The 14,874-nt window shown below is 41.8% G+C and overlaps 1 protein-coding gene across 1 annotated transcript in view; it reads right to left on the reverse strand.

Annotated features, from left to right (window-relative positions):
• Window positions 1-378, reverse strand: part of mpp3b (membrane protein, palmitoylated 3b (MAGUK p55 subfamily member 3)) — a 31,497-nt gene extending 31,119 nt beyond the window's left edge. The window contains 1 exon segment of the mRNA XM_037544210.1: window positions 211-378. The gene's annotated coding sequence lies outside the window, so the exon portion shown is untranslated.
• Window positions 379-14,874: the final 14,496 nt, after the last annotated feature.

A 14,874-nucleotide genomic window follows, 5' to 3' on the forward strand; every position in this document is an offset into this window, starting at 1 on the left:
GAGCCTCAGCACTGTACCTCGGTGTGAGTCAGGCTCTCCGCGCTGCGCTCCGTCAGAAGGCATGCCCACTGAAAAAACAACATCCCTTTACACCAGCTCAATCCTTCCTCCTCTCCCCTCCCTGCCCTGCTGCTGCTGCTCACTCCGTCTGCACAGCGGATTACACACCGAGCCACACAAGACCCGAAACAAAGCCCCCAGATCTCTTACCTTTCACTGCCTCACTGTGTCTGCGCGCGTGTGTGTAAGGGGGTGTTTCCTCGTCTGATGGAAGCCCCCTCTGTAGCGATGTCTGCCACACTGCTCTTCATTCACTGTCTGTGTATGTGTGGCGCGGATGCCTACTCTACTGCTGCTGCTGCTGCTGCTGCGACTCCCTTCCCCCTCTTTCTCTCTCTCTCTCTCTCTCTCTCTCTCTCTCTCTCTTTCCCCCCTCCCTTACCAATTTTTAGCCTTCCCTTCAGCAGGCTCTTGTTCTATCACCATCCCCCATGGTCGCTTTTCTTCTCTCTCTCTCTCTCTCTCTCTCTCTCTCTCTCTCTCTCTCTCTGTTAACTCTCCCCCTCCTGTCTTTCTCTCTGTCCCTTGCTCTGCCTCTCTACTCTCACTCTGTTACTCCCTTTTCTTTCAGCCTTTTCCCTTCTCTCTCACTTGATCTTTCTCCCTGCTCTCTCTCTCTCTCTCTCTCTCTCTCTCTCTCTCTCATTCTCTCTCTCCCTGTTTTTCTCTTTCTGTTTTTCTCCCTTGTCTCACTCTCTCCCCCTTCCCTCTGTTCTTTCCACCTCTTTCTTTCACACTCTCACACCCTTTTTCTCTCTCTCCGTTCTCTCTTTTCCTGTCTCACTATTTCTCCCTACTCTTTCCCTCTTTTTTCCACATCTCTTTCTCTCTTTTCATCATCTCTTTTCATTCCGTCACTCTCTCTCTTCTTTTTACTCCCTCCTCTCTCCTCTCTCTACCACCTCTCTCATGCTTGCTTCTCCCCTTTCCCCTCCGACTCCCCCCTCTCTGCACTGCTGTACAGTGGGCAGTGGCTATATTGCTGTCTTAAGAGAGCGGAACAATGTGCTCGTTCTATCATCCATCTCTTCGTTTTACACTCTTCATCCCGCTTCAGCCCCCTGCCCAGTCTGGGTCAGACAGACGCCTGGCCTGTCCTGCCAACAACTCTAATTAAGCTCCAGCACAGAAGCGAAGCTGAATCAGTGAGACATCTGGATCAGGCGTGAGGAAAAGAGCATCAGTCTGTCATTCAGTCCTGTTTGGGTTAAACAGAGACTGCGGGGCGTCTCTTAAAGTGACGTGCCTGTCTGAGAGAGGACACAGCGATGCCTTACTCTGTCTGGCCTTTTGTTCAGCTCTGTAGCCCTTGGGTGTTTCAACAAGACCACCAGGAACATAATATAGAGACATGGCATTTATCAGGGTGTCTGCTTGTGTTGTGAAGACGAAATGTCAACACGATGATAGGATAACATTACAGAGATGTTTTGTTGGGCACTAAAATACACTTGCAAAAGGAAGCTTGGCAGAAAGAAAGTCCTGCTTCTTTACAGTAATACTGCAAAGTCTTTCAGCCTAATCTCTATATGATACATCTCTAGCAAGCATTTAATTACCATGGATATTAGTTGCTCTGTACTTCTAACATAATAGAAAAAATGTTGACGTAAAACATACATAGAATAAAAGTCAAAGTGCAGGTGCTGAAGCAGCTGTCTAGTGGTCTCTATTGTGTTTGACAGTCCTACTTGCTTTGGTATTTGTCACCCCAAACAAACTTTCAGTTCAGGCCACCTTTAGTATTTGTAATACCGCTGTTAACACAAATAAAAAAAAATCCATTCAAACCTCAGCTGGCTTTACAAGATGCTCAGTACAGAAATACGTGTTTGAGATATGACAAACTATTAATGCAAGTGACGTTTACAAAAACACGCTCATATTAATCAGACCAGGGAAGCTGTTTAGCCACTCTGTGTTAAAGCTTTCATATCTAATAAGGAGGTTTGAGTGAAGGAAGCTGCCACATCAGATGAGCAAATGCTAAAGCAAGCCAGCTAAACTAATAAGAGCAATGTTAGATGCTGAGGGGACTCATCATCTTTTACACAAGGTCTCTGACTTTACATCTACAAGGTGGACTGACATGGTAGGAATGTCTAATATAGTGGACAGTGAGTGGACACAGTGTTGAAAAACTCTAGCAGCACTGCTGTGTCTGATCCACTCGTACCAGCACAACACACACTAACACACCGCCATCTCGCCAGTCTTACTACAGTGCTGAGAATGACAGCTAGGTGGTGAACCTAGGCACGACGGTGGCATGGTGATGTAAGTCCAAGCATCAGAGCTCCAACACACACAAGCAGCAGCCTTGCTGGTGTCTACAGCACAGTGGATGGCAGAGAAAGCAGAGAGCAGTTGAGGTAGCGCTGCCGTGTTGGAGGAAGCGGAGAAAAGGCAAGGGAGTGGTGAGGAGATCCACTGCGCTGGGGTGGAGGGCGCAGCTCACAGTCTCTCTCTGCAGGAAGGACTGGCAATGCACACAGCCGTGAGCATCACACATTTCCACCATGTCCTATGAGAAATGAGAAACTTACTGCCATACTGCCACCACTGCAGGCTTATTGTGAGGAGTTCTGTCAGATTTTGCTCTGCTGGATGGAGGAAGTAGCAATTGAGATGATTGTGATTGACTGAAAGGTGTGTCAGTCACCAAACATGGTAAACAAGTGTTTGATCTTATGTGTCAAAGATGGCAGTTATTTTTTTAACAGAAAGCTTTGCAATCAGAAACATAAATTTTTTATAAAAAGCACAATGAGATAAAAGACTTTACTTTTGGAGTATTGGGGTTAAAGTTAGACTTGGGTTAGGTTTAGCCAGAGTAGCACATATTATCACAGTGATAGCTGTCACGATTGGCCCCTCCCAGTCTTGTCCATGTGCATTTTTGTTTTGGTCTTTCTAGTCCGGCCCCCTCATTTTGTAACTCCTCCCCTGATTGTCTCCACTTGTTTCCCACCTGTCCCTCATTATCCCTGTTGTATTTAAGCCCTGTGTTTGCCCTTAGTGTTCGCTGGTCTTTGTATTGGTCTTTGTTTGATGTCCTGCTTCTGTTTGAATTGTTGTTTGCTGTTGGATGTTTTGTTCAGTTCTAGTCTAGTTTGTCTGTCATGTCTGTACCTGGATCTCTCTGTATTGGCTCTATGACCCTGGACCGTGATGACCCTGATTTTGGATTTGCCCTCAATAAAAGTCGCTTACCTCCGCATTTGCGTCCGCCACCTCACTCTGCGTCACATACGCAGATGAGCAGAAATCCCCCAAAAAGACAATAATGCAAGTATGTGTGATTGCAATCTTGCACATCATTGAGATTTCTTTAAAATATACCAGACTACAAGCTTGTCTCAACCAAATGCATTTTTCTATTTTGCTATGTGGTTTAATTTCTGCTTTGTGTTTACTGGAAATAAATGGCATTTGGTGAAGTTAATTCACAGTGAGCTTGTTTACCATGACTGCTGTGTTTTATCAGCAGAGAATAATGTATTTGTGAATAGATTGTCAGATATTGGATCTCTTTGGCTTTGCCTTGATGAAAGTGAACAGGCAGGATTAGCCAAAACATTTCAGTTATGGGTCGGTGCAGGACTGAAAAAACAGTCCCACGCAGACCTGTAGTTCAGTGCATTCTTAATTTTAATATCTGCTGAATTCAGGATATTTCTTTGATATCACATTGATAAAAAATATAAATTTACAAGTCCTCATTTAAACAATACAGCAATAAACTATTTTTATTTAAACATGCATAGCATGTAACAAAAGTTCACTAGGACACATTTAAATTCTTGCTTTTAGGATAATACTTCAATATATATTAGCATATGAACGGTTTTGATCTTCCTCCAGAGAAAAATAATCCAGCACAGCAGTTATAACAAGATCTGCATATGATCCCCTTGTAAGACATTTCTAAGTTAATAGGGAGGCAGAGAATGAAGAGCAAAACAGAGATTGAGAATGTGAAGGCTTCAGTGAGGCATAAGGCGACATGCGGCTGAAACAAACCCACATGCAATTAGCCAGACCTAGATCTGTGTCACATTTTTTTAGGTATCTGAGGGCCAGAACTGAATTAATCTGAACTCTGAAAATGAGTGAACGATGGACCTGCATGACCAAATTGCAAAAGAAGAGACATATAACATTCTTCTGGCCTGAAATTTAGTGTGACCTTGAATACCACCTGAGAATTTTCTGTCCTAGGCTGACCTGACATGCAGCATTACATTTTTGAGTCTGAAAATGACCTGTCATCAACAACCACATGTCAAATCACGTCTGAAAGGATAACACTGGTTACCATCAGCAGTGGACAGTAACTAAGTAAATGTAATTCATTACTCTACTTCAGTAGTTTATTGTGTATCTGTACTTTATTGTAGTATTTCCATTTTGGACGACTTTACACTTTCACTCCACTGCATTTCAAAGTCAAATATCTTACTTTTTACTCCACTACATTTTGAGAAATCTGTTGTTCCCTTTGGTTTCTGTGTGCATAAAAACATATGTCAAAACAAAAGAAGCACAAAGCAAAAACACCAGTCAGGGCACAGTGGCACTTTGTTTTGAGCTTGTTTGGTCATAAGCCAGTTATAAGTCAGTTATAACTTTTTGGGTGTGACTTTAAAACCACTGAATAGCTGGTTGTAAGCAGAATTTTCACTTACACCAGATGTAACCATTACATCTTGGTGGGAGCAGGTGTACTGTCAAATTCTAGACCTTTTCTTGGCCATGGACCAGTAAAGGACTAGCTTTAAACAAGCTTGTCAAAGCAGTGCTGCTCATCAGTTCCAAACTTTCCCTGCGGCATCTTGAGTCTCTAAACAGCACTACGCTCATTAACTTCTAAGTTATGTGTATCAGTGGCACTTGATTACCCAACTATGTTACAAGAGGCAAAAATAGCAGACATATGGCAAACGATAGTTTAAAAAGAGCTGTCAGATGTCTGCAAAAATTCCCATTTGTTGTCAAACTATTTACAGCCAAAGTGTAAAGTTGTTGTTTTGAATATTGAGAACTCTTTCTACCTTTTTTCCCCATTTCTTTTGTGCATTTGGTACCAACTGAGTGATAACATCCCCACCTTGAACATACTATAAGTAGATCTTTGGATGGTTGCGGCTCAAACAGGCTTTGAAGATTTGCGCTGTCCTGAATCCTGTCAGGTTCACTTTTTTTCCTTTTAAAGGAGGTTTTCTATTTTAACTTGCCATTGAAGCACAGCAGCTGTCCTTGATATTATGTGAAAATTTCAGGATGAGTGGAATTGCTAGAAAATTTATTGGAAGAAAATATCAGATTTTCAAGGCAATTTCAAGGTAATGAAATTAGAGATGATGAATCAAACAAGGAGAAAAACTAAAGTGGGGGAGTTGCAGGGTAAAACCTGTTCAGAATTTGATCCTGACCCAAGCTTGAAACATATTTAAAAACCCAACTGAACTTGATGTGAGCGGTTGGGCCCTTTTGGTTGGGACAAATTTTCCCATCTTTAATTGGGTGCCCTGTAGTTTATGTGTAGTTGTTGGTTGTGTACAGCACAACTCTGTCTGCTCACTCCCCTAGTGAGTTCACAGATGCTGTCGCAGTGCACATGATCTATCAGGCTCCAGAGTTTACTACCCACATCTGCTGCCTTTAGCCATCTATTCTTCTGATAGTTTACCATCCTACTGCAGTGTGCTATCACTCACACTCCCTGACACGCTAATGATTCTCAAGCTTCACAGCTCCTCTATATTTAGCGCTCAGCATACATTGTGTTGGAGAACATATTGGCATCGGAGTCCAGGCTAAGAGGTATCCATCTCTGTGTGTGTGTGTGTGTTGTATTAAGGATGGGCAAAATGGATGTTTGGGGAAAATGACTGTAGAGCTGCAGGCTTGCCTTTTTAGGTGACAGCACTGATGTTGCACAAAAAATGTAGCGTCATGTAGAGGAATGTTTTATTATTTAAAAATCACAAAGAGAATTTGGTAGGTTGGAGTGTTGGATGGGTAACTGAGGCTTTTTATTGTTTCTGTTTAGTTGGTCTAGCTAGTAACACAGTTGCACTTTCTCTGCCTTGCCGTACTGCCTTCAAGCCATGTCAGAAACAGTAGCTGCTGATAGTTGTAAAGTAAACTGAATGTGCCACGCATGAGCACTGCAGGCTAAAATCTTTTTTTATAATATGTTACTTTCATCCATGTGCGAAAAAAATGGATACAAGCATATGCCATGCAGTGCTTCTAAATGGCTAAAAACATTCCTCACCTAATAATCATCCTCATCTCTTTATATTTTTCAGTAGTTTAAAATTAGACCTGAAATGTGCCTCACACAAGTACATGAATGCAAATGACTCAAGCTACACAAACACTGCACTGTAGTAACAGTTAAGCCTGGCCAAGCAATACCTCAAAGGGACTTGTCTAAAAGCCCAAGCTATATACTAAATCTAACATGACAGAAAAGGTGTATAAGATTAGTATTCAGCAGAATGAGATTTTTGACTGGAGCTCTGAGAAGAGTCATTGGTCATTTGATCCCCCAGAGGTTTCCGGGAGATGGAGTTTGTGAGCGTCTCAGAGCCGGAGGGATGCGTGACACTTACAGAAGGACAGTGATTTCGCAATGCGCTGGCCAGGCATTATCATTTTTGATCACACTCTTGGTTTCCGGGGGGTGGTGGTCTTTGTACTAGGCAAAAGTAGTTTCAGTCAGAACAGAGTGCTGCACAGATTCATTATCTCACTATATTGGCACGCATAGCATAGTTCTTAGTACACCCAAAACAATGCGATAATCTTATTTTATTTTTTTAAATAAAAAGAATAAAATTCTTTTAATAAAATTGCTTAAAACAAGTAAAATAAGAAATGTTAGATACATTAACTAGGACTGAATTATTTCTAGACTTTTTTGCGATGTAGACAGATGTGCAACTCAGGAGCGTCAGAGTTTCAACTAATTTTAAAACATGCATCCAGGGGTCTCCATTCCTGTCTTTTGCCTAGAGCTCCAGAATCACTAAAACCACCCCTGCTTGTGTTCAGTATGTTTCTGGCCGAATTCTCTATGTCAATAGAAACACAGACGTAAAAAAAAAAAAAAAAAAAAAAGGATGCACATGTTTATATTAGTAGAGGCTCTGGGCTCCTAAATTCTACATTCTACAGTGCAAAAAATGACAACTATACTAACAGTAATGTTATGAGTCTGTACAGGACTCTTTGCTTTGGAGCTTTGGAAGTGTGACACACTTTTTGCTTTCCTCCCTCTTTTTGTGTATGAGTGAGTGGAGTGGGCTGCAGTGAAATTACCATCTAATACCTCCCAATATTTTTGTAGCCAAACTAAACCCAGTTCTTTCACCACTTTTCTCTGAATCCTAGTACTGTTTTTCATACTTTCTCTGTTGGTTCTAGACTATTTTTTTTCTCTCTGTTTTAGATATGGTCATATTTCATAAACATAGATCTGTGGAAACTGTTCCAGGCCATGATGGAAAAAAGGCTCTATTTGAATTTGTTTTTTACTCACATTCATAGAGCTGAGGAAGAATGGTGTGCTGAGCGAAGTTTTAATGTTAATGGTGCCTGAATAAAACTTAATCTCTCTCTCTCTCTCTCTCTCTCTCCCTCCCTCTCTCTCATTCCCTCCCTCTATTCTTCTGTCTCCCCCCCTCCCTGTCTCTCTCCTTCCTTCTCCCACCCTCCCTCTCTCTCTCTTTGTCTGTCTCTATTGGCATTGGCATTAGTTTTATTGGCATGACTGTATCAAATACAATATTGCCAAATCATAACAACAGCAAAAATAACAACAGCAAAAATAACAACAATAATAATCATAATCATAATAATAATAATAAAAGTATAATGTATATGCTTATAATCATAATAGTAATAATTACAATAATTAATAAATTAGACATTAATTCAATTACATTTTTTACATAAATCTCTCTCCTCTCTTTCTCTTTTTTCTATTTTCTCTCTCTCTCTCTCTCTCTCTCTCTCTCTCTCTCTCTCTCTCTGCTTCTCTCTCCCACACACTGTGTCTGTTTCTCTTCTCACTCCTGCAGAAGAGGAAAAGCTCCTGGTGTGTGGGTGGGGTGTGAGGGGTTTTATTCTGTTCCTCAGTGGAGAGTGTGAGCTCTAATACAGTAACTGAAACACCTGGCAGCACAAATATTCTGCCTCTCTCTTCTTCACAGGTTCATTTATACCTGCCGCCCACTCAAAGAAACAGCTCAGCGCCCATTACTGTGTAATTCAGGAACACATGAGAACACTTTGTGTACATGTGTGTGTGTTTGTTTGATGTGTATTTAGCTCTTTGTGAGGGGAGAAGTATCCTCAGGGTAAAGGGAAACATTTCTGACATTGTGGGGTCATTTTAAGGTTAAAAAATGCTCTTTATATACACAGCAAAAACTGTTCTATGTAAAAAGGGAAATATTAAAGGTGGTCTTCTGCTTGCTGAAGTTAAGGGGAGGGTGGGCTTAGGTGCTGCACAGCAGCATTCAGCTGCAGTCATACAGAAGGTCAACAGAAAGAAAGGAATTCAAATGTGTGTGTGTGTGTGACAGAGAGTGAGAGAGACATAGTGAGATAATAGAAAGATCATGGTTACCTTGGTTTCCTCAGTCTTGCTGGCTTCAATGTCCTTTCACTGATCAATCGACGCAATGCAAGAACATATTTCAATAGCAGCTCAGCATCAGGGGACTGTTTGGAGCGAAACTCTACAACATTTATGTGTATTTATGTGACATTAATATGTCAACATTTTCAGGTGTTGACAGCCTCAGAGAGGGAGCAAACTGTCGGTATTAGACTGATCAGAGGAGTCTGTAACAAATCTAACCTGAAATTTCAGTAAATACCTAGTAGCGCAGCACAACATAAGTAGGCAATGTGATAAGAGGATAAGAGGGCAATTGCACCAATTTATTAAAAGTAAAGGCAAAATTCAATCATTACATTCAGTCATTCAGAGTGGCTTGATATGAAATGGTTTATTGCAGAGAAACTTAAAGACTCAAATTTCTCCAGAATAGAGAATAGAGTCATTTCATTTACTATGTAAAATGAACCTAGACCTGCCTCTGTGTTTTATATGTAACAGTCATAATGATAAATCAGTGGTAAATCCAAAAATAGTTTCCTTTTGCTACTATTTTTACTGCATGCACCTCTCTTCCATGAATGGCTGTTAAATTAGTCCAAATCCAAAGCCTCATCTCAAATGTGCTGTAAAACAAAACCTCAGGGATCAGGTGCATGATGTGATTTTCTGATTTTCGGATTTGCTGTTTTTCAAATTCCTACCAGCACGTCTCTTGCTCATGCTGAACAACATTTACCTACATAAATACATTGTTTATGAGCTTTTTCCATACTTATATATATTAGAATACAAAATTTTACTAAACTAATTTTATCCACAGGCAGATAGTGTGGATAGATAATGTTCAATCTCTCATACAGGCTAGTCAGTTATCTGGGGAGTTAGATGTTTAAGGATATGTATGACAACATAAACAAATACCTAACTGGTCCACTTATGAGCTAACTAGAGCTTATCTAGTTAGCACACTAGTGAACTTAATAGTCCTTATCACTGCATGATCAGCAGGGATGGGGGGGTAAGTAGTGTGGTACTTTTTGTAGCACTCCAAAAGAATTCACTGACCAAATCATTGAATTCAGGTGTTCCAGTCACTTCTATGGCCACACGTGTATAAAACTAATCACCTAGGCATGCAGACTGCTTCTAAAAACATTTGTGAAAGAATGGGTCGTTCTCAGAAGCTCAGTGAATTCCAGAGTGGTACCGTGATAGGATGCCACCTGTGCAAGTCCAATCATGAAATTACGTCGCTACTAAATATTCCGTAGTCAACTGTCAGTGGTATTATAACAAAGTGGAAGAAATTGGGAACGACAGCAACTCATCCACGAAGTGGTAGGCCATGTAAAATGATAGCGGGGTCAGTGGACGCTGAGGTGCACAGTGCGCAGAGGTTGCCAACTTTCTGCAGTTAATTGCTACAGACCTCCAAACTTTATGTGGCCGTAACGGTTGGGAGCGAGGAGGCGGACGCATGTGCTGAGGTAAGCGACGTTTATCAAGGGCAAATCCAGGGTCATAGACTAGACAGTCCAGACTCAAACATCCAACATGGAGAGCAGGAGGGACAGACATGACGAAATAAACGCTGAATCCAACACCAAACACCATGAGAATACAATACATCCACCAATTCAGACAGTTCAGCAGTGTTGGGCACGTTACTTTGAAAAAGTCATTAGTTATAGTTACTAGTTACTTCTCCAAAAAAATAACTGAGTTACTAACTGAGTTACTCCACTATAAAAGTAACTAGTTACCAGTAAAAGTAACTATTGCGTTACTTTTGTATTACTCGCCCCCGTAACCCCCACCCCCCCACCCAACACCTTCTCAGAGCGTGTTTCATAAGCGAGATGATGAGTGTGCATGACAGCAAAGACAAGTACCTGCATCGAGGTTTGCATTTATTGCAACTCAACGTAAAGCGACAACGGATGGACATACAGTTCTCAAAATATGTTTTAAAAAAGAGGAATACACAATTTAACAGAGGCTTGTTTAAACTGAACTAAAATGTACATGGATTTCTTAAATCCAACTAAGTCCATAACACGCATTCATTCATTTTGCATGTGTGCAATCATTTATCCCAGCCAACCCAGTTGTCTCACCAAAGCAACGACATTTACCTGCACAAGTTTTCACTTACTGCAACTCTAAATTAACAGAACTAGTACACAACTATAGCCAACAGACGGACGTAGTGCTCCAATTTTGTTTCTTAAAGAAAGTAAATAGCTTAACAGGAGTGCTTTTTAAATTGAACTGAAAATATTCATGGGTTTGTTAAATTCAACTCTAAACATGCATGCATTCCTCTCTCCATCCATCCATGAAGTGAGTCCATTCCTTGGGCTCCTGATTTCAAATAATCTGCTACTTGACTTTCCGCAGTAGCAGAATTGTCATCCTCATCATCAAAGGAGTCCTCAACAGTTGAGTTGGTACATGTGGGTGTGGTGGTGCTTGTACCTTTTTGCTGGTCTTCATTTCTTACACTTGCACGACATACCGCCAGCAGTTCTGCTTTGGCCTTGTCCTTTCTTTCTTGGGTTCGCAGCCAACGTAACTTGAACCTGGGCAGAGTCACAGCAGCCAGGAGAGCACTGTCGCTGTCCAGCACCTCTGTAAATCTTGCTTTAATCACCTGAAATGACATAAAGCAAAGAACATATGACTGACTGTCTATACAAATACAATCTCTCTCTCTCTCTCTCTCTCTCTCTCACACACACACACACACACACACTACGAGTACAATATATACTATATTATTAATTTTCAAAATATATGGATGTATTAGACAGAAATGTAGTCCTCCACAATTGCCTCTGGAAGGCCCACAAGTATTTGAAGTCCACTCTTCAGCTCAAGGGTTTTCATCATCAAGGTCTCCAGGGTAGGTAGCAGTGTGCCGTGGTAGCAGTTGTCCTCTCCCTGGAGGATATCTAGTGCGACTGTCAGTGGCTTCATCGCAATGCAATATTCCTTCAGGAGCTGTTACTCATTTTCTGTGATTGCTTTCAAGCTAAACTTGGATGAGATGGTCCACTATGGGAATCTCACAAATCCTAGCTAGACCATCATAAAAAGAATTCCATCTGGTACTGCAAGGCACTATCAGCTTTTTTGCAACCACATCCTCTATTGTCTCTGCAGCCACTGTGGAATGGCTGGCCTTATTCCACAAGGCTGTGCATTTTGCAGTTGCACTCCTGTAAACTGCCTTCTCTGGTCTGGAGAGAATCCACTTTTCAATGTCAGAACATGACACAAGGTTCAGTGTGTGTGATGCACACCTGTAGTGTGGCGGGAAATTAATCACATCATCATCCTCATCAACACGGCTTTTCAAGACATCATTCATGTCAACAAAAGTAACCTCGTCATCTTCCTCATCCACAGAGTCATCCTCCTCAACTGACTGATACCTCTTAAAAGCCTTAATGAAATTTGAGCCATTGTCAGTGACAGTTGTCGTTATTTTGTGCAAAATGCCATATGACGAATGGATGTTGTCAAGTTCTGTGGCAATGATCTCGTGTGTATGACGGCCCTTGAACCGTCGGCATGCCAGGGCAGCTTTTCCGTTGCAAGTTTGCTGGATGCATCCAGTGTGCAGTTACGCCAAGGTTGTTTTGTTTTGTTGCAGTCCATATATCTGCAGTAGTTGCCAAGTATTCCAGTTGTTCGAATTCTTTTTTTAGCTCAGCATTCATTTTAGCATATTCGGCATCAATGTATTTCGAAAACGTCTTTCTACAAGGCGGCTCCTTTTCTTGGGATTTTGCCTATCAACGCCCTGAAGTCTGACTCCACTGTTGATATCGGAAGCATGTTTTCCACAATGTATGCCCCCATCAAGCCATTGAGCTCTGTCTGAGGAGCCAAGGCACTAAAGTCAAGCTTTTGTTGCTTGCATGGGGAGGGTCCTTCCTTGTTAGCGGACCCTTCGTCAACACTAGCCCTACTACCTGTGTATTCTTGGGCCACTAGTTTGATTGAAGCATGAGCCATCGACAGGTGTTTCATCAAGTTGGAGTTGCTTACACAAGACAAATTTTTACCTTTGACCTCAGTGAGTTTGAAATAGTGTCGGTATTTCCATATGGAAAAGGCTGTTTTGCCATTGGAGTCCTCCTCACTCAACATCTCTGGTTATGCGCTGTAAACACCCGCCCATCTATTTTCTCTGATTGGCTGAAGACGTAATCTTACTATACCTTAGCCAATCATTGCTTAGGCGGTTATCTCATCCTCCCCTCCCTTGTGACTCACACACACAACCCACACACACACACACTTGCGCCTTTGTCTGTATGCACAAAGTTAAAAAAAAAGTTCATTGAGCGGCTAAAGTAATGTGCAGTAACGGGGTGTCGGAAATGGTAACAGTGTTATAATGACAGTCAGAGTAATTAGTTAGATTACTCGTTACTGAAAAAAGTAATGGCGTTATTCCCATCACTGCAGTTCAGACAATTCAAACAAAGTAACCAGACAGGGGAAAACACAGGGCTTAAATACATAAGGGTAAATGAGGGACAGGTGGAAACACAGGTGGAGACAATCAGGGGCAGAGTCACTAAACAAGGGGGCTGGACTACAAAACCAAAACAAAGAACACGCGGGCTAAACCAAAACACAACACGAACACATGGACAGGACTGGGAGGGGCCAATCATGACAGTGGCCTTCAGATTAGCTCAAGAACAGTGCAAAGAGAGCTTCATGGAATGGGTTTCCATAGCCAAGCAGCTGCATCTAAGCCTTACATCACCAAGTGCAATGCAACGCGCTGAATGCAGTGGTGTAAAGCGCCTCCACTGGACTCTAGAGTGTTTCTCTGTCTGGCAGTCCAATGGATGAGTCTGGGTTTGGCGGTTGCCAGGAGAACAGTACTCCAGGACTACATTGTGTCAAGTGTAAAGTTTGGTGGAGGGGGGATTATGGTGTGGGGTTGTTTTTCAGGAGTTGGGTTTGGCCCCTTAGTTCCAGTGAAAGTAACTCTTAATGCTTAAGCAGACCAACAGATTTTGGATAATTTCATGCTCCCAACTTTGTGGGAACAGTTTGGGGATGGCCTCTTCCTGTTCCAACATGACTACGCACCAGTCCACAAAGCAAAGTGGAAGAACTTGAACACTGGTCTGCACCTTAACCCGACAGAACACCTTTGGGACAATTTAGAGTGGAGACTGTGAACTAGACCTTCTCGTCCAATATCAATGTCTGACCTCACAAATGCGCTTCTGGAAGAATGGTCAAAAATTCCCATAAACACACTCCTAAACCTTGTGGAAAGCCTTCCCAGAAGAGTTGAAGTTGGATTAAGAATGGATTAAGAATAGGATGTCACTCAATTTCATATATGTGTGAAGGCAGACAAGTGAATACTTTTAGCAATATAGTGTAGCTAATAGCTGTAGTGCCTACAAATATTTGTGCAGCTATAGTGATAATTTTCGCTACAATTTCGCTACAGACATCAGACAATCTGTGCAGAATCTGAACCATAGAACATGGGCTGGTGGCGACTGTGCAATCCTGACTGAGCCACAGACAGTTCGAGCAGGACACATGCTGATCACCTCTTACTAGCACTCTTAGCTCAGTTCACCTTGGGAGCCACAAAATTTTGCATCTGTTTTACAATCTTGCCTGTAAATATGTATCAGTATTTGCTGATGTGCTAGTACAGGCTAAAATTATAATATAAATGAAAATGCAGACTTACTTTGCTCTGCTTTAAGCTTTAGCTCAGCTGTAGCTGCTTTTCTCTCACCTCAGTAGGGAAGCTTTTCCCTGAGTTTCTTGTAAAATGTCTCTCAACATTAGACTTTTTACGAGGCTGAAGTCACTCATTCACCAGCTTCTTGTTCAAATTGCCCTGTTCCACCTTAAATGGCACCTGAGGCACAAGACTGTACTGCTGTGCCATTTAAGGTGGAACAGGACAATTAAACGCATGAGGAAACCAGTGCTCATAAATGCAAGTCCGTTAGTCTCCAAAGTCTCAATGTTTGTCTTAAATCTTTCTCTTTGTCTTTTTGTTAGCTATGAGCTAGGTTATCTGCATGGCAGTGTGATCAGCAGTCTGCACGTCAGTCTTCATTGTTAAAGGTTGGTGAATTAGCAGTTATGCTTTAACTCCAGCATTTAAGACC

The sequence above is a fragment of the Pygocentrus nattereri genome, chromosome 13, assembly GCF_015220715.1.
Source record: "Pygocentrus nattereri isolate fPygNat1 chromosome 13, fPygNat1.pri, whole genome shotgun sequence".
Lineage (NCBI taxonomy): Eukaryota > Metazoa > Chordata > Actinopteri > Characiformes > Serrasalmidae > Pygocentrus > Pygocentrus nattereri.